This window comes from Notechis scutatus, chromosome 4, assembly GCF_049901735.1.
Source record: "Notechis scutatus isolate UNSWTSFEM ecotype Mainland chromosome 4, rNotScu1.2, whole genome shotgun sequence".
Classification (NCBI taxonomy): domain Eukaryota; kingdom Metazoa; phylum Chordata; class Lepidosauria; order Squamata; family Elapidae; genus Notechis; species Notechis scutatus.
In genome coordinates this window covers 107,106,813-107,134,149 of record NC_142012.1, presented here as the reverse complement: position 1 = coordinate 107,134,149, position 27,337 = coordinate 107,106,813, and the positions used below count along the sequence as shown (strand labels likewise).

General features: G+C 34.6%; 2 protein-coding genes across 6 annotated transcripts in view; one reads left to right on the top strand and one right to left on the bottom strand.

The window, feature by feature from the left end:
* Positions 1-8,196, bottom strand: part of INSYN2A (inhibitory synaptic factor 2A) — a 56,720-nt gene extending 48,524 nt beyond the window's left edge. For all 3 annotated transcript variants that reach the window (XM_087964321.1, XM_026668449.2, XM_087964322.1), the window contains exon 1: positions 8,108-8,196. The gene's annotated coding sequence lies outside the window, so the exon portion shown is untranslated. The remainder of the gene's footprint in view (positions 1-8,107) is intronic.
* The window catches only part of DOCK1 (dedicator of cytokinesis 1), a 414,443-nt gene that overhangs the window by 201,407 nt on the left and 185,699 nt on the right, over positions 1-27,337 (top strand). The window lies entirely within an intron of this gene.

The window sequence follows — 27,337 nt, the reverse complement described above, 5'->3', positions numbered from 1 at the left end:
AATGTGGCAGTTACAAAAGAAGCCAAGCAAAGAGGAATAAACATATAAAATAATTTGGGTATACTGCTCAGGTACTATATATATATATGTCATTCTGAGCACTTTCTTATGAAATTCAGGATAGCACTCAAAGAATAAAGTTCAAGAATAGCTCAATAAGATTGCAATCACTGACTTAGACTTATCAGGTAGAAGAATTAGAGGCAATATTCCAAAATGCTTTACTCTTTCTCCAATAACACTATAGTAAGCCCAAAGGAAAAAAGTGCTGGTGTAGAAATCACAGCAACAGCAACTAATTAAAAATTATGTGAAGATGTTTCAAGCATCTGATTGAATAAATAACATCTGCAGAAGAAAAACAATGCTTATACTGCAGAACTTTCAGAACTCTCACTATACAATAAAAATAAAAAGTGTTTTCTCAATAGTTGCCCTATCACACAAGCAACTGAAGACAGATTACTGTCAAATTGTGAAGTTTCACAAATGTCTAGCAAGTTATTTCACTTCAGGGATTCTAACTGGTTAGTTTATTTCATCATGGCTTCTGTTCTTCATGTAGGGAAATATGAGGTATACCATACCAGTCAATGTGTCTTGCACCTTGATGATGTAGATCTCTATACCAACACATTAACATATCTGTTCTTTTCATAACAAGGATATTGTTAAGAGTTTAAGACTAGTAGCAATTGGAACCTATTGTCCAATTTCATAGTAGCACCTAGAGAGGTCTGTTTTGCTATAAGAATCTGTTTCATCACTGCTCTTTCCCTGAGCTATATTAATTACTGATATATAGGACTATCCTATGTGAAATCTGCTAGTTTTCAATAAACTTTTGCCTAATGTTCTGTGGTATAGTATTTGACAGATATTCATCCTTGATTCATCCTCCTTGGGCAGGAGTCACAATGAAGAAAAATTACTAGGGTTTTTTTGTATATACAAACATTAGACATATATTCAACTTCATTTTTCTTGATGAATGACTAAAAAAAGATACTGCCATTGTTAATTTTTTTAACCACTATGGCAAAAGGCATTAGCAGTATGGCTAATGAACTGAAAGGAACTAACCTAGAACAGTGACTCTAATGTTAACTGTGCTGAACAGGGATAAGTATGTCTTCTATAGCGTATTAATGATATAACAGATAGTTGTGGTTGATAAAACAGATAGTTGTGGTTGATAATTGCATTATATGGTAACAATTTAATGATACAGGATAATGACACATGAAAGAAACCATTCTTACTGATACTGCCCCAAATATTTCTATTATGCCTGACGCTTCCACTTATTCAATCTGATGGAAAAAAATGTTAGTCCTCGAAAGTAAAAACAATGTAGTGTTACCTATGATATAAAACATTTTATGAAAGACATCAATATCATCATAAGGAAGCAAGTGTATAAGCAGAGTTATGTCATCTCAGAAATAATGATTACCATATTATTGAAATTAAAAACCAAACAGAATATGACAAAACAGTGATACTGTCACTGTATGCTTTCAGTAACAGAGATGGTAAATGTATTGAAAGGTATCTCACAGCAATGAGAACAGATGACATGCATTCTTTATGGTAAATTATTTTCATGCATAGTAGCCACTAATTACAAGCTTTTATTCCAAGATATGTATGTATGACAATGTATGTCACATTGGAAATGAAAATCCATCAAAATATTTTATCAAAGTACATAAGTGCAGTAATCATTTATGGGTTGATCTCTCATCTGAATTTACCATTACTCAAATATGAGAAATAACTAGTCAATAGGAAAAGGGGAACAGAAAATATACAACAATGTATATGAAATCAATTAATATTATCATTCAGTTCTATGAATGCTATGAAGCAATTACTACTGTCATATTTTTCAATGTGTCATTTCTTAGTCAAATGAACAATTTCCTTTACCAAATGAATAGAAAACTCAGCATTGCATCATGAAATAGCCCAGATTGTCAGATGCTATTCCAGAATTTAAGGAGGACTATAATAGTAGACAATCTATAAGCTAGCTATGATGGTCCTGGCAAATACTGTGTAGTTAGAATTGGAACAGTCTTTGACAGCTACAACAGAAGACCCAGTTTATGTGTTGAAGGGATTTCTTCTTGTATCTCCTCTATCAACTGTAGTAGCTGTTATATTTCTTGTATATATTTAGGGAAAGCTCATACTTATATTTCATGATTCCTCTGTTAAAGGATGCATCTGATTTGAAACTATCTAGAAATTCAATTTCAGTTGTTAAATGCACAAATGTATTGACACCAAATGTTTTTATAGTTTAAGAGGTTTAATACTATATAGATTTTAATATGCTCAGTGATGATGGGAACAAGCAAAATCTCAAACAAACCAATAAAAACTTTTAAAAAGGGGTTGCTACTTCAAGAAAATATATTGTGTTTGCAGAAAAGTCTGTACACTTGGAGAGCAAATAATGCTGTTTAGATAAAAACAAAAACAGGATTCATGTAATAGTAAAATAGAAGAGATAAAATCAACATTGCATTTGAATCTTAGTTATAACTTGTTCTTTGTATATGCCCTTCTCAGTTATGATGCTACTACCCAGGTATTTGGCACAGGAAAAAGGATTTGAAGATTAGGGAAAGATATTTTGTTCAACTTGAACTCTGTCATCAAGACGTTATCACTTCTTGGGATATAGTAACTTGGCTATGTTGCAGAAACACAACTGTCATGTGTCTTCTGATAAAACTTTATATGCAATAGCAATTTTATAAATTTTACTGTAGACATATTTATTTGAAATAACTCATTGTGTACTAAGTAACTCACTAAATGACCCAAATTTCATTAATGAATTAAATTTCAAAGTTTTTTTTCACATGTGATAAAAAAATACAACTTATGCTGAAAAATATATATACTACAATGTATAGTGTATACAAGTGAAATGTGAAAGTAAATAAATAAATAAAATTATAAACAGCTATATAACCACTTTAGTAACATTTCTGCATTTCCTAATGTAAACATTTTAAAGAGTACATTTACTTAAAAGGAACATTAACCTCATGCCAAAGAACCATCAAATATGTAAGTGAGGTACAATGAAAACAGACTAAGAAAAGCTGTGCAGGATCAGATGAAGGACAAATTTAATCTGGCATTCTGGTCCCTTTAGATTGTGAAAAATTGACAAAAACACAAACACACCTGGTACTGAGAATTCATTCATTCATATTAGCTCTGATATCAGAAATAACCGAATCATAAAAACTAGTACTCTGACAGTCTTTATCCACCAGAAATGTATTGATTTAACTTATAGTGCATTTTTGGTTCCATCTCTTACTTAAAATTATCCATGTTAATAGTCATCACTGCATCTTATAGTTCACTTGACATAATCCTAAATCCTAGTCAGGATATTTAACTATGCAGAAACAGACATGGCCTTATCTCTTTACTTGCCCAACTTTTTTGAGTATCCTTTACCTCTAGCTTTGCTGCATAAGGGACAGAGTCTGAAAGGTAGAAAAGTAGGAGTGAGTGGAGAGGAATAACAGTGCTATTGTATAATTACATTATGTCCTAGTTAAATGTTTTGATATTACTATACAATTTTGAGATTGTTTTTCTCTTTGTGATGGTTCTAGCTGCTCACATAAAATTTAAGGCCCCTCTTCTTGGTTATATATCAGATCTTCCTGCATTTTATAAATTCATTGTGCCAATAGTATGGTTGGCCTGCAGAATTAAAAGTAAATAGAACTTGAATGCCACAGTTTATAAAACAATTTTAAAAATGGTAAGCTGCAAAATGTTTGGGGGGGGGGGAATCCAAGCACTTACTATTTGAAAGTAATACATTGATTCCTTGGACTTCTTTAATAATAGCTCTTCTTTCTGTTGAAGATATAAAAATCTGGTTTGTATAGTCTACTGGGTTTTCTGAACACCCAAGACTAGATGTAGGTTACTGTAGTCTTTGAATTTTTGTTATGCCCTTAGCCCCAGGTTCTGTGAATTAAATTATTCATGAATGTACATTGGAGCATTAATCACTTGTAATGATTCATGAATGAGGTTATCTAAAAATGTTAAACCCTATGCTGTAATTATTCACACTGACAGTGTCTTGACATAAATCTGTTTGAAACTTTACAGTTGAACTGTGAAGCTAATTTATATAGAATTTTGAGAATTGTATACTGAAAACAGTTGTGTTTACTGAGCTGTCCATTTTTTTCAGTGATACAGGCTTGTGATGAAGTTATAACATGAACTAGATTATATTAACCCAGCAATAAATGAACAGAATCACCATGTTTTTTATATAACTATTTTTAAATTTAAAAGGGGAAAACATGCTACATGACTCATCATTTAATGCAGTGTCAATTGCATCATATGCTGGTATAAATTATTTGTTCCAAAACTACATTCAAGTGATGTGGCAAAATTTCATTAGTTTTATTACTTATAAGTCCAAATCATCTGGGTATGTTCTACTTCACTGGTGATATCACATGCAGTCATGTTAACTGTGTTAAGATATTAACCAACTGCACTCTTAATTGACTGATCAGTACAACATATGCAGAAGGATATGAAAATACCCAGTTATACATCTTAATCTCAGTGAGATTAATAGAGAATATTTTGCACATAAATGGTGCCTATGAAATATTTGCATGTTATGTTCATAACTTGTTTATAAAATATTAACATTTTAAAATTATATTAATTAGCAGTATGTTTTGTACATACTTTAGTCTGAAAATCTTCCTCAAATTGCAAATGCAGATATGTTTTAGGAAAAAGAGATCTGATAAATGCCAAAATAGTAACATCAATGAGAAGACTAATTATATTATTTATCAATTCTAACAAAGTGACCCTTAAATTTGGGATTTATCATAATACCCTTATGAACAAGATCCACAGAGCCCTGTAGAAGCATCATTTATAAATGAAAACTAGAAAGTAATTTCAGAAATATAGAACATTTTTTGCAATGCAATTTGGCAGTCTAGCATATTGGTCAGGTGATGTCACTTCAGTTCCTTTATCTAATATTGCAAACTAGTGTCAAATACACTGAGTTGAAAAGTTTTATTGCATTCTGTAAGGTTTAGGGACAGAATCATAATTAAAAACTATTTTGTATTTTTTTCAATTATGCTATTATTTTCAAGTCATATTTTCTAGATTTGAGAATACAGATGTTTTATTTATCTACATTAACTAGAGCATTGCTCATGCACAACGTGACTTTCATCAGTGAACTGTGTATTTAGTTTCATTATGAAACTTAAGTTGTAAATTTATGATCACATCTAAAGTATATGAAAATTTTAAAAAGTTTTTGCAGTTTTTCATAAAGTTCTGTGTGTATGTTTTAATAGTGGGTATTACAATTACTTTTAAGGTAAAAATCCCTTCTCTTAGTTTAAGTTTTCTCTAAACTGTTCCTCTCCATGTCAACTAAGAGTTTGAATATTAATCCCATCACATCTAGACAGCATTATGTTAAAGATGGCTGGTTTTCTATTAGTGGTTATAGCTGCTGCTTGTGACTTAAGGCATATTTAAGAACTTTTAAAATTAGACTGCAATCCTTTATCTAGTGTTTGGAATAAAGCACTATTTAATTCAATAAGATTTATTGTGAATATATCTTTAGGATTGCTTTGTTATGTTTGATACAAAAATAACAACACTGTACTTTATTTCTCAGCCTTAAATTTCTTTGGGTGGGGGAATTCATTTAAAAAACAGTTCCACTTTCTTTTTCAATACTTCACTTTTCATGGTTGCTCACATCATTCTATTGTTAATAGTTTACTATTGGATGATTTTGACTCAATATTTTCCAGTTTGATATTTATCCCTTTTAACAAAATTGCTCACTTGCAACATGCAAAGGTGTTTCTGTAAGGATTGCCTTTTTAATTTAATGAAGAAACTAGTGTACTGAATATTAAGCACTTTAATTTTTTAAACCTTTGATCAGGGGTTTATTTCTTTATGATCATTATTGCAATTAACTGATTAGTCATTTATTTGTAAGAAATAATAATTTTCAGATATTTAAACGTTCACAATATTTTAGATAACTTTGTATCATTCATTTGAAACTACAATATTGATCCCACTTTAAAACCTATTTAAAATTCATGCTAATGCAATGTAAACCAATATGAAGTTAATATTGAACACATGAATTCACATAAAATACTTTAAGAGAAAATTGTGCAGATATTGAAAAATGCTCTAATGTATCTACTTAGTAATGAGACTGTAGGTAAATTCAACACACCTGCATTTTTGCTGCTTATAAATATAACAAAAACTAAAATTTATTTTAAACTTTAGTAATAGACATTCATCTACCTGTAACATGGAAGTATCATGTGCACACATACACAGACATATGCAGCTATTAGTTTATCTTCCTAGTTTAAGATTTCTATTAAAAACTTAATAGTAAAATTATCACATGATAAATGCAGGATGATGGAATGGCTGCATCATGTGATATCTGCCTAGTAATTTCTCATCCATAATCTTGATCCTAACCTACATACATACATAATCCTAACCTACGTACATTCCTAATACATGAGAGGTATGAACTTCAGAATGCAGTACAAGAAGGAGTACAGGGATAATTCTTTTATCATTTTGTTAGTATACATCCTAGCATCCTACCTTTACTACAACATGCATTTGCTTTCCAGAATTGGGATGCAAAGAATGATCTTTCTAACCTCTTTTCCAGCTACTAATTGGTTAAAGAATCCCCTATGTGCCTGTCAGATCTAACGCATTTCAATCGGCCAAGGTCGAAATTAAACCACTTCATTGCCAGCTCTAGCTTTGCAGTGATAAGAAGAGGCTGCTCCTCCTTTGGGACAAGCTCTTTGGAGACAACATTCAGAGAAACACAGCATTTCGTTCCAGAGCTTCCTGGGCGTGTAAAAAAACAGACGGGTCTGAAGCTTACATTTGAACTCTCCAGCCTTTTCTATGCCCCCTCCTCCAAAAGCCAGCTTCTCTTAGCTGCAATCTTTGCGCCCAGTTATTATTGGAGCTCGCTGTAGCGTTTTATGAAGTGGAGAAGCTGAGGTCACAGGAGAGGATTTTTATTCGAGTGCTAAAGACGCAAGGAGGGCACCTCCCCCCCTTCCCTGTCAGCATGAGGCAGCAGGACGCAAGGTCCCGGCGAGCTGGCAGCTGTGACTTTGGATCCCCATACGCGCTTTCTGCCCACTTTCATTCCCTTTTAACCTGGTTCATCTCAATGGGATTTACCTGCTTAGTGGGGCTTTTAAAGGGAGAGGAAGAAGAAAGGTCTCGTTCTTTTCCGAAGAGCAGTTCTCCTCCTACAGCCCCGGCTTCAAAGCCACAAAATCACACCAAGGTCCGCGGTATGTCTTTCTGTGGGAAGTTCTCTACCGCACTTCAACTTAGCCGCACGTTCATTTGACTTGGTGTAAGTCTCCGTGTATCATGAAGTCCTCCCCCCTCCCCTTTCCAAGGGCGGACCTCATTTACAGTCTCGTTTTGTGGACGAAAAAAAGAGTAGTACTAGCGGCAGCGGCTGAAAAATCTTCAGAGCTAGCGGAAGAGATTAGTTGACAAATCTACGCCCGAGAAAAGGAGCAACCTCGTCCGCCTCAGCACTTGGCGTAAAATCTAATAGGCGAGCCACCCGATTTGTGGGCATCTCTCCCGCGCCTAGAAGAGGCAATTCGAGGACATGTGGAGTAGTATTCCCTCAGCTTCTCTCCACCACCACCCCCTTATTTCCCGCGAAACTTGTAAGGTGCCGTCGTTGGATTGTAAGGGGAGCCACGTCCTATTGCATAACAAACCGCTTTCTCTCTCCTTCGCCCTCCCCCTTGAAATGTTATATGCAATGCTCATACTTCTCTCCCTGTGAAGTTTTAATTAGGCAGCCATGGTAACTCACTGTTCTCCCGAAGCCTCATTCCGGCATGAATGCTGAGGCTTGTGTCAAGGCACTCTTGATCCTCGGGGAAATCTGGGGGCAGCGTCTGCAGGTTCCCCAGAAATTTCGGCTGATCTGTAGCGCGAGGTTGCTTACCTTACAGCGTTTCTTTAGAAATAAGTAAAGGTCAGTGCGGTTCCTTTGCGATGATGCATCTCTATCGGCTCACTTCTGGAAGCTTGCAGAGGAACGATCCGCTCTCGCAAGAGCATCTGCTGCAAGATAACTACCAAGGAGATTTAAAAAAGAAAAAAATGTATCTTCCCGGAGACCCTCAACCACTACCAACGCCTGCTTTTCTCTCGCTCTCTCTTCTTCCTCCTGGTTAGATTTCGCAGCCCAACATTAACTCATTCGTGAGTCGCGGAGGCAATTCAATGCCAGAGTAACGGCAGAAACCACGCAGTCCTGGAATTGTCCTCATTTACTGAACTCCCTCCAATGGGATCTCAGATCTGTTTAAAAATAAATAAATAAAACGAGGGCGGGAGGCTGTTGTAGGGGGAGAAAGGCGGAGAAAGAGGAGTGGGTGGCGGCGGGGTTTCAAACCTGCCTCCCAGACCTGTTCACTTGGAAGCATTTTCTGCCGTTTCCTCTCCCCCCACCCCACCCTCCTCCACCATCACCACCGTCCTCCCGGTTTTGCAGTCTGGGTGCTCGGGAAAGCTGGCTTTCCTCCTACTTTAGGCAACGCGCGGGAGAAAGGAGAGCGCGTGCTGTCAGCCTGTCGGTTTGGGCTGTGCGAATGCGCGCCGGTGCGCGCGGCCGCCTCGCTCCGGAAAAACGGACGTGGGGGGGGCGTGGAATTGCCGCTGGTTCTCCACTAGGGAGAGTTGGCGCCTTCTTCCGACGCCGGCAGACCGCGGGCGGGGAGTGGGAGCACGGAGTTGTTGACTTTGAGGCGAGCAAGGCCCTTCAAGCGACGACTTTTCAGGAGTGGAGAGCCCTCGAAAACAGCCACGCCGCACCGGCGACGGCACAAAACTCTTGACTCTGACTTCCCCATCTGGAAACATCCCCTCCCTCCGCCGTTATTGTCCCAAAGGTGCTTTTTTTCAAGAGGCGGTTGGACTTTCTGGTTTTTCTTTGAAGCTGAAGAAATTTCTTGGATGAGAAGCGAAACGTCTTCGAAGAAAAACCAGAAAGTCCAGTGGCCTCTTGAAAAAAAGCACCTTTGGGACAACCGTGACCTTGATGACTGAGAATCTCCATAGACAACCCGGTAATGCAAAATGTAACCAAACTACGTTTTGGGGCTATAGGGGCAAGGATCATTTGGGTTCTTGACCAACAAGTAATGCAACTTGCACAATGAGAAAATGAACAGTGGGACCGAAAGCAACGAAACTTTTCCATTTAACTGTACTAAAATCTATCCACCTGACTTATGTTTAGTTTTGTATTGTGTCTCCTTGTTCCAGAGTTTATTTCTTGAAATTACTTCTGTAACTACTATCAGAAAGCTTCAGAAATCTCCAGGCTGGTTGGGACAGTTCCATGTAACTTTTAGAAACTTCATTTAGTTTTGCAGGAAATATTGAACTTGAGTGGATGTAAGTAGTACATAAAGGATATTTTGAATAATTTGCAAGGATTAAATGCATTGCAGTAGTTAAACTCATCAGTAAGATCCAAGGCTTATAAGATCTTAGGAGGCTTCCCTATTGCACGTGTTTAGATCTATTTTTTATACATGACTTATTCCGCTGACAATTTTTAGACACAAGTGGTTAAATCTCCTGTCCCAGACTCCTATCCAAGTCTTCCTTAATCTCATACTGGTAGCAACTGATGCCTGTCTTAGTGCTAGCAAGTGATTCTCTGTGGTAGGAGAAGCACAGTCAGGAAAATATATCAATTGTTTTCTTTGTCCCATGTTAGAATTATAATTCTCAGAAACTGCCTGGACCAGTCCCCTACAGTTTTCTTGGTAAGGTTTTTCATAAATAGTTTTCGATTGCCTCTTTCCTAGGACTGAGAGAAAGTGACTGGCCCAAGGTCACCCAGCTGGCTTTGTATCTAAGGCAGGGCTTGAACTCATGGTAGCTCAATGTCTTAACCAATACACCAAAGTGGTGTTTTCTTTACTCTTGTGTTAAAACTACCCAGATTTCAATGCATCAATCATAACCAGTAAACAGTTTCCTGCACCATTAAATAGGAAGCAGAAAAAATTGTGATTTATGATTGATTTTTTTTTTAGAATGGGAGATCTATGGAATAATTTTTTTGGCCTGAACTATTGGTTGACTAATGTTTTCTAAGTGGATCGTTTTCATGACTTTTATATGAGCACGACTCATAGTTTATGCCAGCTTTGATGCAACCTCATCATAATTTCTCTGATGATTGCTGTAATATCATGCACTGATAAATTATGGATGAGTAGGATAACAGCTATCCTATTATAATCTGTTTATTAAATCTCTGCAAAGCATACATTGTCATTACTGCCTCATTCTAGCAATAAGACAAGATAGAGCTATATTTATTTTGAAAGGAACTAAATGCTGCAGTCATAACAAGTAGCTGGTATCAGCTACTTGTATGACAACTACATGGTTCAACGATATCATGTTAACCTTCAGTGTTTACCATGCATGAACAATAAAAGGAAGTTTTTTACATTGTCCGTGCTTGAAAATGTTTTCCATTGCAATTATATCATGAATAATTAGTTATCTGTTGTCTTCATCTGCAATCAGGCTGCTAGATCTGAAAGGTGTTGTTTAATTTATTTAAAACCTACATTCATCCAAAAAAGTAGAGTTAGCAATGTGGTATGTTCGTCCAGAAGGGATTATGCAATTAATGATAGTTTTAATTATTAAATTTTAGTATCATAATTCTAACTGCGCAGTGTCAGAATTCAGTTTGTTTATAACCTATTGATCTATTCATGCATTCTTATATTAGCAGCCATCTTGCTTAATGTACAGGCTAATTTTGTTAGAGTGTTCATTTCCATAGTGAGGAACCTATAAAGTTACTTAGTTTTGTTTCAACTGTCTCATAACTGGAGGCTCACTATACATCATGGACCAACGAGCAAAGATGGCAAATACCTATCAATTTGGGTGACAAATCTGTGTGCTTTACATTCCTTGTTCTATTAACTAGTGTAATTCTATTCTTTCTGGGCATGTGAATGTATCTTAGATTTGGAAACATATAGTTTCAACTTGGATACCATATAATTTCAACTGGGAATATAAGCGTCCAAGCCAAGTCCAAAACGCTGGAGAATTCCTGGAAGCATAGTCCTCAGTATACATAAATCTACACACACCATTTAAAAGAGACAATCAAAAAGCCAAAAAGAAATCAGAAATACCAAAACGTCTCTCACCAGCAATGATACAGATGAGCATAGATTAATACTAAAGACAAATATTAGACTAACAGTCAAAAAGCAAACAATACTCCAATCAAGAAACTCCCAAAAAAACTGACAGTAAACAAAACCAAATCAAAGGAATTACCAAGACCATTTCAACCAAAACTGACAGGGCAAACCTCTGGCATATAAAATCAGATCAAACTCCACTCCCTACTAGCACTGATGATGTTACATGGTTTGTTAATGAAATGTCTGAAAGAAAACAACCAAGCTCGGAGAGTGCCAAGGACTGGACATTAAATAAACAAATATTAAAATATAAACGTAAAATGATAAAAGTTAAACACAAAAGTAAATATGTTTTCTGACAGAGAAATAAGCTGTTCACGTTTCAAAGGTATGGAAAATGCAAAAGCTATGGCAATAAAATACTGTGAAATAACATCTGGAGAGTCCGTTTTTCATTTTCTAGTACTTGCTATTCTTAAAAGTTTAAAAAGTAAATGCTGAAAGTTTCTGTAGCAAGTCATTACTGCAATACATTTTTATGTCAATTGTTTATAAATTTTCTTCTTTATAATTTGTCAAATAGTTTATAATCAAACAGTTATTCTATAATCAAATCAGTAATACAATTACATCAAATGTTGATAGGAAAAATAGCTAATCTTTGTCATGTTTTAATAATACAATAAATCTGGTCTTAATCAAAACAGTAAAAATCCAAAATATTCACAGAAAAATATTTTTGTAAATTTTCCAAAGTAATGGTGGATCATTAGTAGGAAACCAACATTTATTCACTCACACTTACCAAGTGATCTTAGCTGTTTGTATTCAGATTAACTTTATTCACAAAGTTTTTTGAGAGATAAAGTGGAGAAATGTCAAAAGTGTTAACTGTTGAATTCCTGGGAGCGGGGGGAGGGGGGGATGAGAAACCTACTATAAAAAATGTCCTCTGCTAACGAGAAATTACTTAAAAATTCTCATCAATCTTCCACATATACTTTATAATTCTCATCAACCTTCCACATAGTACATATTTTCCCATGGTACTTGGGCAAATGTAATATGCTACTTGAGGGATGGGCCACAAAACCACTCCTGCCCTTGGAGTAAGGTTAGGGTAGTATCTAATAACACTAATATCTGAACAGAATGGCAATAAATCTCTGTCATGAAAAATGTCTCTCCTCACCCTCCCACTTATAATGTTCATTCTGTGCTGGAATTGGGCTGTAATTCCCATTCCTTTTAACTACTGTCATTTATTCACGCATACATCACTCATACCAATAAGGCATAGCTTATAACAGTCATGTTTCTTTCTTTGCAATTTTTTAAATAAGGTATGTACATAAAGAAGAACCAAATTTATAATCATGATTTTCCTACATATTTGTTCTTACTCAACAGTGTTGAAAACAGCAGTTTGTGAACAAATTTGCCCACTGGTGCAGGTGTAAGAATACTGGATGGCCAGTCATATTCCTCTCTACCCATAGAAACAAAAGGCAATGGGAATACAATATGTCGTTGGACAGTTTATTATGTCATCTTGGATGCTTTGTGCTCATGTGGTAGTACTTGTCTGGAATGGAATGTCACCACCAGTTCATTCTGGTGTTAATTTCCTTCACTTGTCATGTTTGCAAGCCAACACATCTTTTTGGCAAAATATCTTATTAAACTTATCATTAGCTTTATCATCATGTTCCTTTTCTTGCAGCACAGTTGCTGTTGATATGGTCAACTTCCGTGTGTCTCATATTTTATCTCATACTGGTCAAGATACCACTCCAATAATGAATCATTCTTGTACCTGTGGAGGTCTAAACTAAAGGCATTAATGTCCATGTTTCTGCTATAGTTTGATAAGAGTTTTTGTTTTCTATTTACTTTAAATTAGCAAGCTGTCAAAATCAAATGATAACAATAAATTTTATTTCTTACCAAATGATGCACATTTAAATATTATTTTTTAAAATTTTTATTGGTTTTTTAAAAACAAACAAACAAATAAAACATAAAAAGATCAAGTTATCTTCCATAGGTGTACATACAGTGTGCCGGTTGGTTTACAAATTGTTTTGTGCTTCCATTTCGTAGTCTTCAGTTACAATTACATTACATATAATCCCATATTGTCAATCAAAAATTAAATACCTTAGTATCATTATTAATCAATCATTTGACTATACTTTTATTCATTCATGTTTTACAAGATAACCATAATTTACTTAGTTTATTTTATAACAGTTCATATTATCATCCCAAATCTATCCTAAAATCATTTTGTAGATATAATAAGAAAGAAGTACATCTGTATATATTTATTATTTTCTAAAAGTCTACATATTTCATTACTGTACTTTATTGTCTAACCATTGATAGAAAAGATCCCAAATTTTATAAAATTGTTTATCCTCTTGTTCTCTAATTTCAAATGTCAATCTACTCATTTCAGCACATTCCAATATTTTCTTAATGATTTCCTCCTGTGATGGTATTTTCTCATTTTTTCCAGTTTTTAGCAAATGCAATCCTAGCCGCTGTTAATACATTTACAATCAGGTATTTCAAGTCTTTACTATATATTTCAGGTAAAATTCCCAATAAAAATATCTCTGGTTTCAAGTCTATATGTTTTTTTTTTTGTTTTTTTTTCCAGCCACATGTGGATTTTAGTCCAGTATTTTTTAGCATCCGCACAAGTCCACCACATATGGTAATATGAGCCAGGTGTCTGATGACATTTCCAACATTTTTCGGATTTATTCTTGAACATTCTTGCTATTCTTGTCGGGGAAATGCCACCTGTAAAACATCTTATACAGATTTTCTTTATATGCTGTTGACATTGTCATTTTATAATTTTGAGACCACAATTTTTGCCATTTCTCTAAATCAATCCAATATCCAAAATCTTCCCCCAAGCAATCATAGTTTCTTTAACTTGTTCTTCTTCTAGTTTAATTTCTAATAAATATCCATACAATTTTTTAATCACCTTTTCATCAGTACCTGTCAAAATCTTATCTAAGTCAGTCAGTTTATCATAGAAACCTTCTGTTTTAGAATCTTTATCATACCTTGAATGTATTTGCGCATATGAAAACCAATTCATCTTTATACCTTGTTCCTCTAGCTTTTGCATAGATTTAAGTTCACCCTTTTCATTCAATATTTCACCATATCTAACTGTTTGTTCCTTTTTGTATATTATAGGATACGAAAATGCTTCAATAGTCGATAACCAGACTGGAATTTTCAAATAACATTGTCTTTTAATCTTCTCCCAGTTTAACCACAGAGACTCCCGTATATAATGTCTTCTAAAATATCACTGTGTTTTAGTTCCTTTGTACCATAAAAAAGCATGCCACCCCAACAACAAATCATGTCCTTCTAATGTCAACAATCTAGTATTTCTTAGTGTTATCCATTCCTTAACCCACATCAAATTTGTAGCTTGGTAGTACAACTCCCAATTAGGCAAACCAAACCCTCCTCTTATTCTAGCATCTTGCAAAAGTTTTAACTTTATTCTCACTTTCTTACCTTGCCATATATATTTCAACACAATTTTATTTAAATCTTCAAAGTAGTCTTTTCCAAGCCTAATTGGAATTGTTTGAAACAAATATAAAATTCTGGGTAATATATTCATCTTGATTGTTGAAATTCTCCCTATTAGTGACAGTTGTAAGTTTTCCCATTTTGCCAAATCTAGCGCTATCTGCTGTTTAAGTTTAATATAATTATTTTCTTTTAATGTACTACATCTTGCTGTCAAATATATCCCCAAATACTTGATCTTATTCATGACCTGAATTTTCAATAGATCTGCCAGTTCTTCCTTTTGTCTTAATAGCATATTCTTTGTCAAAATCTTTGTCTTGTCTTTATTTATTTTCAAACCAGCCACCTTTCCATATGTCTCTATCTTTTCTATCAATTTTGATGCTGTTTCTAAAGGGTCTTCTAAGATGAAAACCAGATCATCCGCAAATGCTTGCAGCTTAAATTCTTCCTTTTTGATTTTCATTCCTTTATATTCTTTTCATCTCTAATATTTCTGTTTAACACTTCCAAAGTTAACACAAACAACAAAGGTGATAGTGGGCACCCTTGTCTTGTTCCTTTTCTTATATTAATAGAGTCTGTCAGTTCTCCCTCTATCATTACCGTTGCCGTTTGCTTATAGTATATAGCTTCTATTGCTTGAATAAATTTTCTAGGAAAACCCATCTGTTCCAACAGTAATAACATGAATCGCCAATTCACATTATCAAATGCCTTCTGTGCATCTAAAAATATCAGAGCCATTTGTTTTTCAGGATGTGCCTCATAGTATTCCAAAGTATCCAAGATTACTCTCATATTGTCTTTAATTTGTCTCTTTGGCAGAAATCCATTTTGATCAGGATGGATAAAATTATTTAAATATTTTTTAAGTCTTTATGCCAATATTGAAGCAAAGATTTTATAATCTGCATTTAGTAGAGAAATGGGTCTATAGTTCTTAATTTGTAATGGGTTGGCCTCCTCTTTTGGAATAAGTGTAATATAGGCTTCCAACCATGATTTAGGTATCTTCTTCTTTAACATAACTTCATTCATAACTTCTAGCAATGGAAGATTCAACGATTCTTGTAATGTTTTATAAAATTCTGCCGGAAGTCCATCTGGACCTGGTGCCTTTCCATTATTTTGCTTCTTGAGTGCTTCACTTAGCTCCATCATCGTGATATTGCTTTCTAACATTTTTTCAGTCTCTTTAGGTATCTGAGGTAAATTAGCATTCTGTAAGTACTGCTTAACTCTTTCCTCATCAATATTCTCTTGCATATATAATTTCCCATAGAAGTCTCGATTGATTTCCTTCTTCTCTTTACTACCATGGCAAACTTGGCCTTGGTCATCTATTAATTGCTATATTTTCCTTGATTCTTTCTCCTTTCTCAATTTGTATGCTAACCATCTACCTCATTTCTTTGCGTCTTCAAAGTAGTTCTGTTTAGCACCTCTAATTTTCTGTGCTAATTCTTCTTTTTCTATTTGACCCATTTTGTGTTTAATTATATCCATTTTTAGCTTGATGTCCTTTTTCTGTGGCATTTTCTGTAGCTCTTTTTCAAGTCTTTTATGCTCATCCTCTAGGGCCTTAGAGGCTAATCTTTTCATAGTATTCCTTTTCCTTGTATAGTCTATTATCAAGCCTCTAACATATGCCTTCATTGTATCCCATACATTCTGAATTGATGTATCTTCTTTTTTGTTTTCTCTAAAGAAAAAAGCCAATTCTTTCTCCATCCACTGTGTGAAGTCTTTTTCCTTTAAAATAGTATTATTTAATGTCCATCTAGATCTTTTTTGTCCTTTCCATTTAATTGTCATTGGATTGTGATCTGCCCAAGTACTTGTTTCAATATTTATTTCTTGAATATTAGATATTAATTCTGTTGACATCCATATCATATCTGTTCTGGACCATGATAAGTGTCTATTTGAATAGAAGGTGTATTGTTTAGTCTTAGCATTTCTTTCTCTCCATGTATCTTTTAAGTTTATTTCATCTACCATTTAAAAAAAAGATTTAGGGAGAGTCTTTCTGTTTTGCTTTATTGTTTTCTGTGCTGTATAGTCCAATTTATTGTCTACAATTCCATTAAAATCTCCCATCATAACTATATTAGCATAGTCCAGTTCAATTATTTTCATATGTAATTTTTTGTAGAATTCTTCTTGTTTGTCATTCGGAGCATAAATTGCAATCAGGAGTGTTTTCATATTATTGTCCATTATTTCCACCATTAGTATTCTTCCATCATCATCGGTATAGATCAATTTTGCTGGGGTGGTCTCTTTAATATATAAAACCACTCCTCTTTTCTTACATTGGGTCAAGGAAGTAAATATTTTCCCTAATTTTGGCTGTACCAACAATTGTTCATATTGTTTTTTAATATGTACTTCTTGTAGACAAATTATATCAAATTTTAATTTCTCTAATTTATGAAAGGTTTTCCTTCTTTTAACGGCTGAGTTAAGTCCATTTATATTAATTGTAATCAATTTTTTCTCTTCCATGGTTATATTTTATAGTTAAGTTTAGCAGCTCTCGTAGATCTTAGTTCACGTTGTTCTTTGGCTCCACCTTTCCACCTACTGCACCTTTTTCAGTCGCCATTTGGCAGTCCTCTTGGAATTCAATTAGTGAGATCTCTTTTTCTGCCTCTTCCTCTTTCCTTCCAAAAAATTCTGTATAAAATAATTCTGCTTTCTCAATTGAGTCAATTCTATGTCTCTGTTCTTGCCATGTGAACATTAAACCTTCTGGAATCAGCCATCTATAATTCACCTCTTTTTTAAGTAGCATTTTAGTCAGGAATCGATATTCTCTTCTCATCTCTGTCACTCTTCTGGGTATTTGTTTCAAGACCACAATCTCCTTTTCTTTGTATTTCAATGTTTTCTCTTTTGCCACTTGCAATATTTGCGTTTTAATGGCTTTCTTTGTAAATCTAATGTGAACTTCTCTTGGTAAGCTATTTCTCATCGCATATCTTGTGAAAACTCGATAAACCTCATCTATTCCATCCATCATCTTCTCTTGAGTTATTTCCAAAGCTTCAGCCAGTATTTCTATCATTATCTCAGCTAGGTTTTGTCCTTTTTCTTCCTCTACATTTTGGAATCTAAGATAGAATTCTGATCTATCCATCTCCCATCTCAACATACCACTTTTATCTTGTTCAACCACCATTAATCTATTATCAATATCTCCAATCTTCTTGTCTCTTTGTTTATCTTCTTCAATTTTTTGGAATCTCTCATCATACTTCAACATCATTTGTTGGATGTTCTCCACTTTTTCATCGGTTTTCCCTGTTCTTTGTTCAATGTTCTCTGTTCTTTGTTCAATGTTCTCTGTTCTTTGTTCGATGTTCTCAATTCTCTTCAATATTCTCTGATCTTGCTTGAATATTTTGAATTCCTTGCATAATCATCTGCAGAGTCACTTTTTCTTGTTCTTTTTCTTGCTTTAACATTGTCTGTATTGAACGTTGTCCTCCAGATGGTGGAGAGGAAGAAGTAGAAGAACCAGGAGCTGTAAATTTCCTACTCATTTTAAGCAATTCAAAATCTTCAGGTTCTTCTAAACCTTAATCCAATTGTGAAGTAACCAATTATAGTTCAAAATAAAAATAGTAGAAAAAAGAAGCCCAATAATAATAAAAAAGGGAAAAAAAGGGAGGACAATATTTCTTCAGGTTCTTGTATACCTTAATCCAATCAATAGTTAGATAAAGAAAAGGACTTAAGAAAAGAAAAAAGAAAAAAAGGAAAAGGAAACATTCTTCAGGTTCTTCAACACCTTAATCCCATTGAAAGATCTCAAATAGAAAAAAGTGCATAAAAATAAACCAGAAAGGTAGATGAAAAAACAAAAATACCAGGAAAGGAGAAAAAAAAAAGGCTTGTAAGGCTTTCCCTTTAAAATAAAAAGCAAACGTAGAGATTGGATTTCCAAAAAAAAAGAAAAAAGAAAAACAAAGACAAGCTCCAACAAAGCCAAAAAACCCAAATAGTTATTACAAAAAAAATTAAAAAAATACAATAAAGCTGGTGAGGAGGGATAGCACAACTTAGGAAAAGTAAAAAGGGCACACTGCACTTTGTTTGATTATCCAAGGCTCTTATTATAACTCTCTTCTCCAAAAACGTATCACCTTTTTCCCCCCTACGTTTCAACACCAGACTCGCTGTTGATAGAAACCCAGAAGAGCACCTGCAATAATACTCTCCCATGCTCTTCCCTCTATCTTATCAAATAGCAATGTCCTTGAAAAAGAGTCTCAGTTCTTTCTTTCTTGGCTTTGTCTGGTCACAGAGAAATAGAATATTTTCAAGCCTCTAGTTGGCAGTGTTACAAAGTTTCTTTGCTCTCACTTTCCCCCTCCTTTTCTGAGCAGGATATAATAAGAATTAATAAAAAAAAGAAAAGATTTATTTTTTTTAAAAAAAATGAAATAACTAAAGGGAGCCTCTAGCCTAAAATATTACAAAATCAAAAAGGAGAAGAAAAAAATAGATATAAATGAAAAAACCAGTCCAGTTTCAAAATACAAGATCATATATAGAAAATCCAGCAATGAGAAAACAAAACAAAACATTACTTTGACATTCCTGTTTAAAATCACCGCTTAATCACTTCTGTGAAAACTTTTACAGATTCTTTCTTTTCCTTAGGGTGTCCTTTCAGATCTTAAAATTAAAAAAAAAAAAAAAAAGTTCTCACCAAACCGGCACACTCTCTCTTTCTGCTCTCTTCCATTTCGGAGCTGTCCCAACTTCAGCAGCTTTAATGGCTGCCTCTTTGCCGCTGGCAAGAAGAGCTTCTCCTGGATCTACCAGGGACTTTGCGGTATCCCTGGGATTGACAGGATGCACTCTTCACTTTCACCGTCTCTTCGGGACGGTTTAGATCCGGTAGGGCCGTCCAGGAGCAAAGATATCGGCAGCGATCTCAGACCTCCAAGATCGCATGCCATATCATCACGACGCCAGCTCCGCCCTCCCCACATTTAAATATTATTTTGACCACTTAGTGCTTTCCCTATTTAAATAGATTTCACAGTTTGGGATATAATTACAGGCATAAAAATATTATCAAGACTGCTCCAGTTTCACTAGGGCCATTCTGATTTCATGTCAAGATTTTTGGCTTTGATAAATTGGAAAGAGATAATTTCTTTTAGATATTAACTGTGTTTGGCTGTTCATTTCTGCAATCATCTGGGATCAACAACTTTATTAGATGTTTTATTGAAAGTAATTATTGCATTGCTGCTGTTAAATAAAGTGTTGGTTTGTCTGCTGTGCAAATGTAGTTGCAGTTTCTTGTTTTAAATTACTGCAGTCTCCCTGCCTTAGAATTGAGAATAATACAGTATGTTATTCTGGATACTTTTCTCAACTGAAGGTAGGTAGCTTCATTCACAGTTAATTATATTGCCTTTCAATAAGTTATCAATAATCTGATTGGTTGATTCCTAACTAGTGTATGAAGTATGCAGTCAGCATTTAGAGTTTTCACTAATTATCAGATATTGTCAGCTTTGGAACAGACAGAATATCTAAAAATCTAATTTAAAATCCTAGCAATAAGACACAATAGCAATTACAGGTAGTCCTCGCTTAGCAACTGCCTTGGACAGTAATAACTCACAGTTACAATGGTGTTGAAAAAACAATTGTCTGGTGCCTCTGTCAGTCATGTCTTTGCCATTACAGTTAGTCAGTATGCATTGTTCTGTGTAAAATCATTAGCACGGTTGCTTCTAAGCAACCTCTTTGTTTAATGACCAAGTTGTCAGTCCCAAAGCCAGTTGCTAAAGGAGGAATATTTAGTCTTTTCTGATAGAGAGTAACAGTGTTCGTTCATCTACAGTGCTGTTGTTAAGATAGCAGTTTGTCTACTTAATATCGGAACATAAGAAGTTTCCTAATACTCTAAAACAAATAATTAGTCTACCTAGCACAATATTTTCAGAAATATCAATAATTGGGACAAAACTGAACCTATAAATAAAGGTTCATAATGGAACTATGTTTATAGTACATATTTCTTGAAAGTATTAAGATTTAATTATGCTTTTTAAAAAAATCAGGGGCACTCATTTAATTAGTGAATAAATGGCTGACAGATGCTTTAAGTGTACAATATTGTTATGTTTACATTTTGGATGTAAAATAATATTTCAGTTTTTAAAACACACAAGGTCTCATTAAGAAGGCATATTGAATGGTTACTATTAAAACTAAAACACACCGATTTTGAAGCCTTTGTTGTCAAAATAAACATTGCACTGGTATCACCCCTTCTAAAACTCAGTGGCATTTCTTCTCTTGGGTTATTAAGAAAGGCCCCACACAGCCTTTGATTCAGAGGTTCTACACTTCTGTTTTGATGCCTGTTTTAATTTTACAGTTGCAGATGTCAGATTCTGATGTAGAAGCTTGAAAAAGGCATGATCAATAAAGGAAGCAACCAACAGGGGCCCTTCTCAAACTGGTGCAGGACAGCAGACAGGAGTAGGTTTAAGTACCGAACAGGGATTAAAGCAAACTGCTTCCTCTCTATTTTTTTGGGCAGGTGTTTACTGCTTTGGATTTTAAAAAAAATAAAACCCATTTTAACTTTTTGGTAATTTATATCATAATGGGGATGTCTGTTTAGGTGTTTATTTGAAAGACTGGAACAAGATAGTAAAAGAAGAGAAATGGTTTTGATTTCAGATATGACAGATCTAAAAGTATTTGTTCTATATAAAAGTAGAGCATATTTAAAAGTTTGAAGAAAACATGGAAGTTTCATGACAGAAGCAAAATGTCACACATTCCCAATTATTATGTAGTCTGTGTGGGTCAAAATGATTAAAAGAGCGAGAGAATTTAGAACTACAGTAATAGTTCTAATAGATCGATAATAATTTAGAACATAGTATCCAAAATTCTTGTTGGATATTTGAAGATATATTTTGCCACCATTATAATGACTTCTTCGTTTATAGTTACTTGCAGGAATGAGGTGCTCAGTAATTCATTCAAGCTGAAAAGGTTGCCAATTTACATTGCATAATAAACTAGACTCTTCCCTCCCCTTTTCTCTTTTTCCTCTTTTTCTCCCCCTTTTTTTCTACTTCCTCTTTTTCTTTCTTAATTCATTTTTTAAAAAAGTTGTGATAACAAATAGGAAAGGGTTTCCTTTCATAACTAGTATTCTAATTATAAGACAGCTCTACAAATTGGGAACTCAGAAAAAAGACGTTCTATATACATAACAGGGGTGAGACAGAGATTTAATAATGTTTCCCCATCCAAAAGTAGAAATGTAATTACTAAAACAGATTACAATTTTCAGGTGTCTTTTTAATATTGTTGTTATACAATAGATCAGACTTTTCCTAACTTATTTCATCTGAATTGGAGTATAACTGAAGAAGAAAACATTAGTTTGGGAAGCTTAATGACTGTTCTAAATTCTGAAGGCACTGAAAAGGGTACTCTACAGTCCATAAAGCACTTCCAGCCATCGAAAAATGTCCTTCCCAGCTCTCTGGTCATATGACCACATTCAGGCACTTGGCAACTGATTTACATTTATGACTGGTTAAAAAAAAAACCCATTCATGTGAACACACATTTGTTATTTGACAGATTCCAGTGTTTTTTTCCCCAGTTTCTGGCAAAAAAAAATGACTATTCAGAAAAATAGGTTTGCACTTACAGTTGCCTGATTGGCTTAATGACCATGTAATTAAGTCTTATGACCACATGGTTTGCTTAACAACTGCTGTAAAGTTGGTTTCAGTCATGGGAGTGCCTCGAGTTACAACTGAACTGAAATTACAGTTCCAACTGCAGTTGTAAATGGAGGGTTACTTATATTAGTAATGTGGATTTTCATGTAATATTAGAACTTGGTAGTAGCCAAGTATTGTACAGTACCGCACTGCCTATTCTTCATCACAAGGTCACAGCATTATCACAACTTTATATTTCAGTGCAAATATTTTCTAATGAGAAAAATAATGCAATGGAGCTTTCAGCTGAGACTATAACAGACAGGGAGAGGTATGGTGGTAGGTGCCAGCAGGACACTTCAGGAAAAGAAACTCCATATATTGCTGCAGACTTCTTCTAAACCCTTTTCCTTTGCTCTGGGCTCAGATGGCTTTTTAAAAAATATCTTGGTTCCAGCTACTTATGGTTAATACTAAAATTAGTATGCAGAAAAACAGGGTTACAGATAAGCAGGTGGTTGTGAGATGTGTGTTTGGGGAACATAACTGGGTAATAACAGGTATAATCCTGCAGAAATCTGCAGAGCTGGATTCCAAGTGTGCAGCAGTTTTTTAGATGTTTTTTAGATGTAAGGACTTTTTATAGAAGATAGCAACACCACCTCCTCTACGGATTTCACGATCGGATCGGTAAACATGATAGTCTCTTACTGAGGTAATGGAGTCAGGGAGAGATGCGTTGGGCCATGTTTCACAGACAAATATGATGTCGAATTTAGCTGTATTTAGTAAGAGGAGAAATTCAGGTATTTTATTTACGAGGCTTCTTGCATTGAGTAGCTTGCATTTAAGGCCAGTTGTAGTTTGAATTGAGGTAGTTGGGGGCATGCGTGCCTAGTCTTGGGTGATGGTGGATTACAGTGCCAAAGTCAGGAAAAAGAGGTAGCTGTAATAATTCATTAGCCTTTTGTGAGGAACAGCAATGCTACCCTGGAAATGATTAAGTGTCTGTGCTGGAGTATTGACCAACTGGTAGATGTACCCCATAACAGATAACAGATAATCAGAGTCCAAAGGGACCTGATAGGTCATCTACTCCATCTAGCCCTGCCCAAGCGGGAAACCCTACACCATTTCTGACAAATGGCAGTCCAATCTCTTCTTGAAACTCTCAAGTGATAGCGTTCCCACAAGTTCTGAGGGCAAGCTGTTCCATTGGTTCATTGTTCTCACTGTCAGAAAGTTTCTCCTTATTTCCAGGTTGAATCTCTCCTTTTCAGTTTCCATCCATTATTCCTTGTCTGGCTTACAGGTGCTTTAGAAAATAGCTCATGGGTGGGAGTCGTGCTGGAGTCTTAGGCTGTTGTAGTTTCAATTTGTATGCCCTAAGGAAGGCGTTTTTTTAGGTTATGGCTTCCATGGTGACCATGTTCTTATCACAAGCAATTGTTTCTCAGACATCATAGGGTAGATGCTTCAGCTGTTTTTTTTTAACTTGGTGGCAGATGAAATATTATTTAAAATTGGAAAAAATCTCGTATCTTTCCTATGGTCAGATCACTTCCCCAACTACCCGAGGATCGTAGATATCCTGGACTTTAACAAAGGTGGTAGTCCCATTAAGATAGTCTTACCAGGGCTTAAATGGAGCCTGATTTTAGAGGACATGCGGTGATTTCCCTGACAATTTAGTTGGCAATTATTTTACAACTGGCAGATCTATGAGCATGAAGGTGTTCACAGAATGAGATGAAATTAATTGAATAATGGACTACAGGAAATGAAGTGATAGTGGTAAAAAAACCAGTAATGAGTGAAATTAATAACTAATAATGGCTCAGGTTCAAGCCTATCCAAAGGTGATAAGAATAGTGAAGTGCTAGCTCACCTTAAGGGTTTCTTGCAGAGTGTAAAATAACCTTGTCTTGGGGAATCTTGGTAAATGTTACATTACAGCTTCTTCACAGTCCTAACATTTTGAATTGTAGACTGCATTATTTTATGTATGATTCCTTTAGGATTGGCTATCAGCACTGATTTATACAATAACTTTACTTTGAAGTTGTGCACGCAATATGCACACACTATATTTAATTAACACTGTAAGTTAAAGTAACAGTCCTAATGGTTTTATGTGGAATCTTAAGATACAGAAGATAGAGTACATAAACATTGGCCTAGGGTTATAGGAGAAATGCTCCTTTTCGGCTTACAATGTAAAAGTTGTAGGCTTAATGCTGTCTGTACAGATTAATATTTTGAGGTTTCCGTTTGTATCTATGGTGTTAGATTTGAGTTTACATGTGTTTCTCTGTGTATAATGTAAATCAGAGAATAAGATTTCTGTTTCTCTTAATAAAATGAAACCTTGAAGCAATGCTAGAAGCATATTCAGGTTAGTTGTAGTACACATTACTAGCTGCTACCTAAATTATACTGCATCACATCTGGTTCTCTTTATACAAGCTTCCTGCTGATACTTATTTGTAGAAAATTGGTAGCTGTACTTGTCATAGATGATAATGCTAAGTTTTCTGCTGAAAAATATGTGTAAAAGCAGCTGGTTTAAGAGTAGGACATTATTTGTGTAACTGCAGGAATGCAAATGTTTGTACATGCATATCAACACATTTCTGTTGCTATTACTACTACATTCTCAAGTAGATGTACATCCAGCAGAACTGTTCACATTTTTCAGATATATTATTCTTAGACTTTGGAAATCTTATAATGAAGCCATTGGAGGTTTGCAACATGTTTATTTAAAGGCTGAAATCATTATTTTAAGTCTGAAATCATTTGAACTAAATGTGCTCTGAGGTGCTTTCCAATTGTACGATTCCATGATATTTACTTTAATCTTGGTACTGTTATTGCTACATATCTGGGGAAATTGTGTAGGTCATTGTTACGTCTAGTTATGTAGGATTAATTTACTTGTCCCTACTTTAAAATCTGGATTGGTGGTTAAAGAAGCTAGCCTACAACATTGCTATTTGCTTGATTCCATCTAGCAAGGGACAAACAGAAACAGCCTCCCACAGATAATTAATTCTTAATTAATTATTAAAATCCAGTATGATCCGCAACATATCACCATACTAGTTCTGAATCAGTTCTCAGCTGCTTGATGTAGCATAATAATGCATGTGCAGTACTGTATAGAAATTCAAAAATGCTACAACTTTTATTTCTCTATCATTGGACAGGCAGAAGCATCATAGTACCATCTCAGTTCAAGTTTCCAATATTTTGTTTTTGCTCTGTGGTCAAACTAACTCGCTTCTTATTTTGTGTTGTTTAATGTAATAAACTGAAAATGCTTCAATAATTACACTGTAAATGATGTTCTCTTAGCATCTGTTAGAAAAATGTCAATAGCAAAATTAGATTTCCATGTCCTCAATTGTAAAATTATTGTACTGGTACATAATTCTATGCTGTTATATGAGAGAGAGGGAGAGAGAGGGAGGGAGGGAGAGAGAGATTCCAATTTCATTGCAGTTCATGACAGATATACTAATCCCAAGTTAAAATTTATTGTAAATTAACTATATATATATATATTTTTAAAAAAGATAAAATAGAGATATTGATGTATTCCAAAAGAATTGACTTCAATCTGCGACATAGCTGCTCTGAAATAGTTTGTAATTTTTATATATTAACAAACTACATCAAAACAGTAAGATGATTCCACTGTCAAGAGTTTACTGATCATCAAAGTATCATTGTAAATCTGTAGTAATGTTTAATGTAAATTCTGCCTTGTCTTATAACTTTGAAATGTTGCTTTATATCTACAGTAAAAGATGTGATTTTTCTACTTGTTACATCCCTATATGAATTTTAAATGTCCAAAGGTATATGTAATGTACAATGACATACATGGGCAGATAAATAAGCATGTACATCTGTACCAAAACAAGTTGGTTATGCAAATCTAAGATCTCTTCTCCAAAGGCATATATTCTGTCCAAATTTTTTTTTGAAGTGCAATCTATTTTGCAAAACTTTTTTGTAAATTCCTCAAATACAGTAACCTTCCAAATCCTTTGCAATTGGTAACTGCTGGGAAAAGCCAATTTAATTGAAATTTTGATTCTCAAATAACAAATTTCTGGTTTATAACATCAGAAGATAATTGCTGGTTAGAAAAATCTCACCTGGAATCTATATGAAGAAGCAATGCTTTTTGCCATTTAATTTCACTATTCTGCATCCTGCTGCTCTGAACTGATAATATCTCACTTAGTCATGTAGAAAATTTGTTCCATTTTTTTTTTTTTTTGGCAAATGTTTTAAATCAAAAACATTGGGGGAATTTCTAGCACGAACTGCTTGCTTTCATTCCTGTCACAGCAGTTATGAGATGCTTAGGTCTAGACTTTGATTTAACCATTCCAGAAAATTTGTTCTTCATTTATTCTCTTATAGACTTGCTTGTATGCTTGAAATCGTCTTGCTATTTTTGAATAGAATTCTCTGATCCAATGCACAATGCATATTGGAAAGTTGTCTGGACCTTGAAAAACACAGCACCCCTAATCCATGATATTATTACTCCTGTTCTTACCTTGATATAAGATTCTTATGGTGAAACATAGTGTTTGGTTCCCACTAGATACAATATCCATGCAACCTGAAAAGTTCTGTTTTTGACTCAATTGT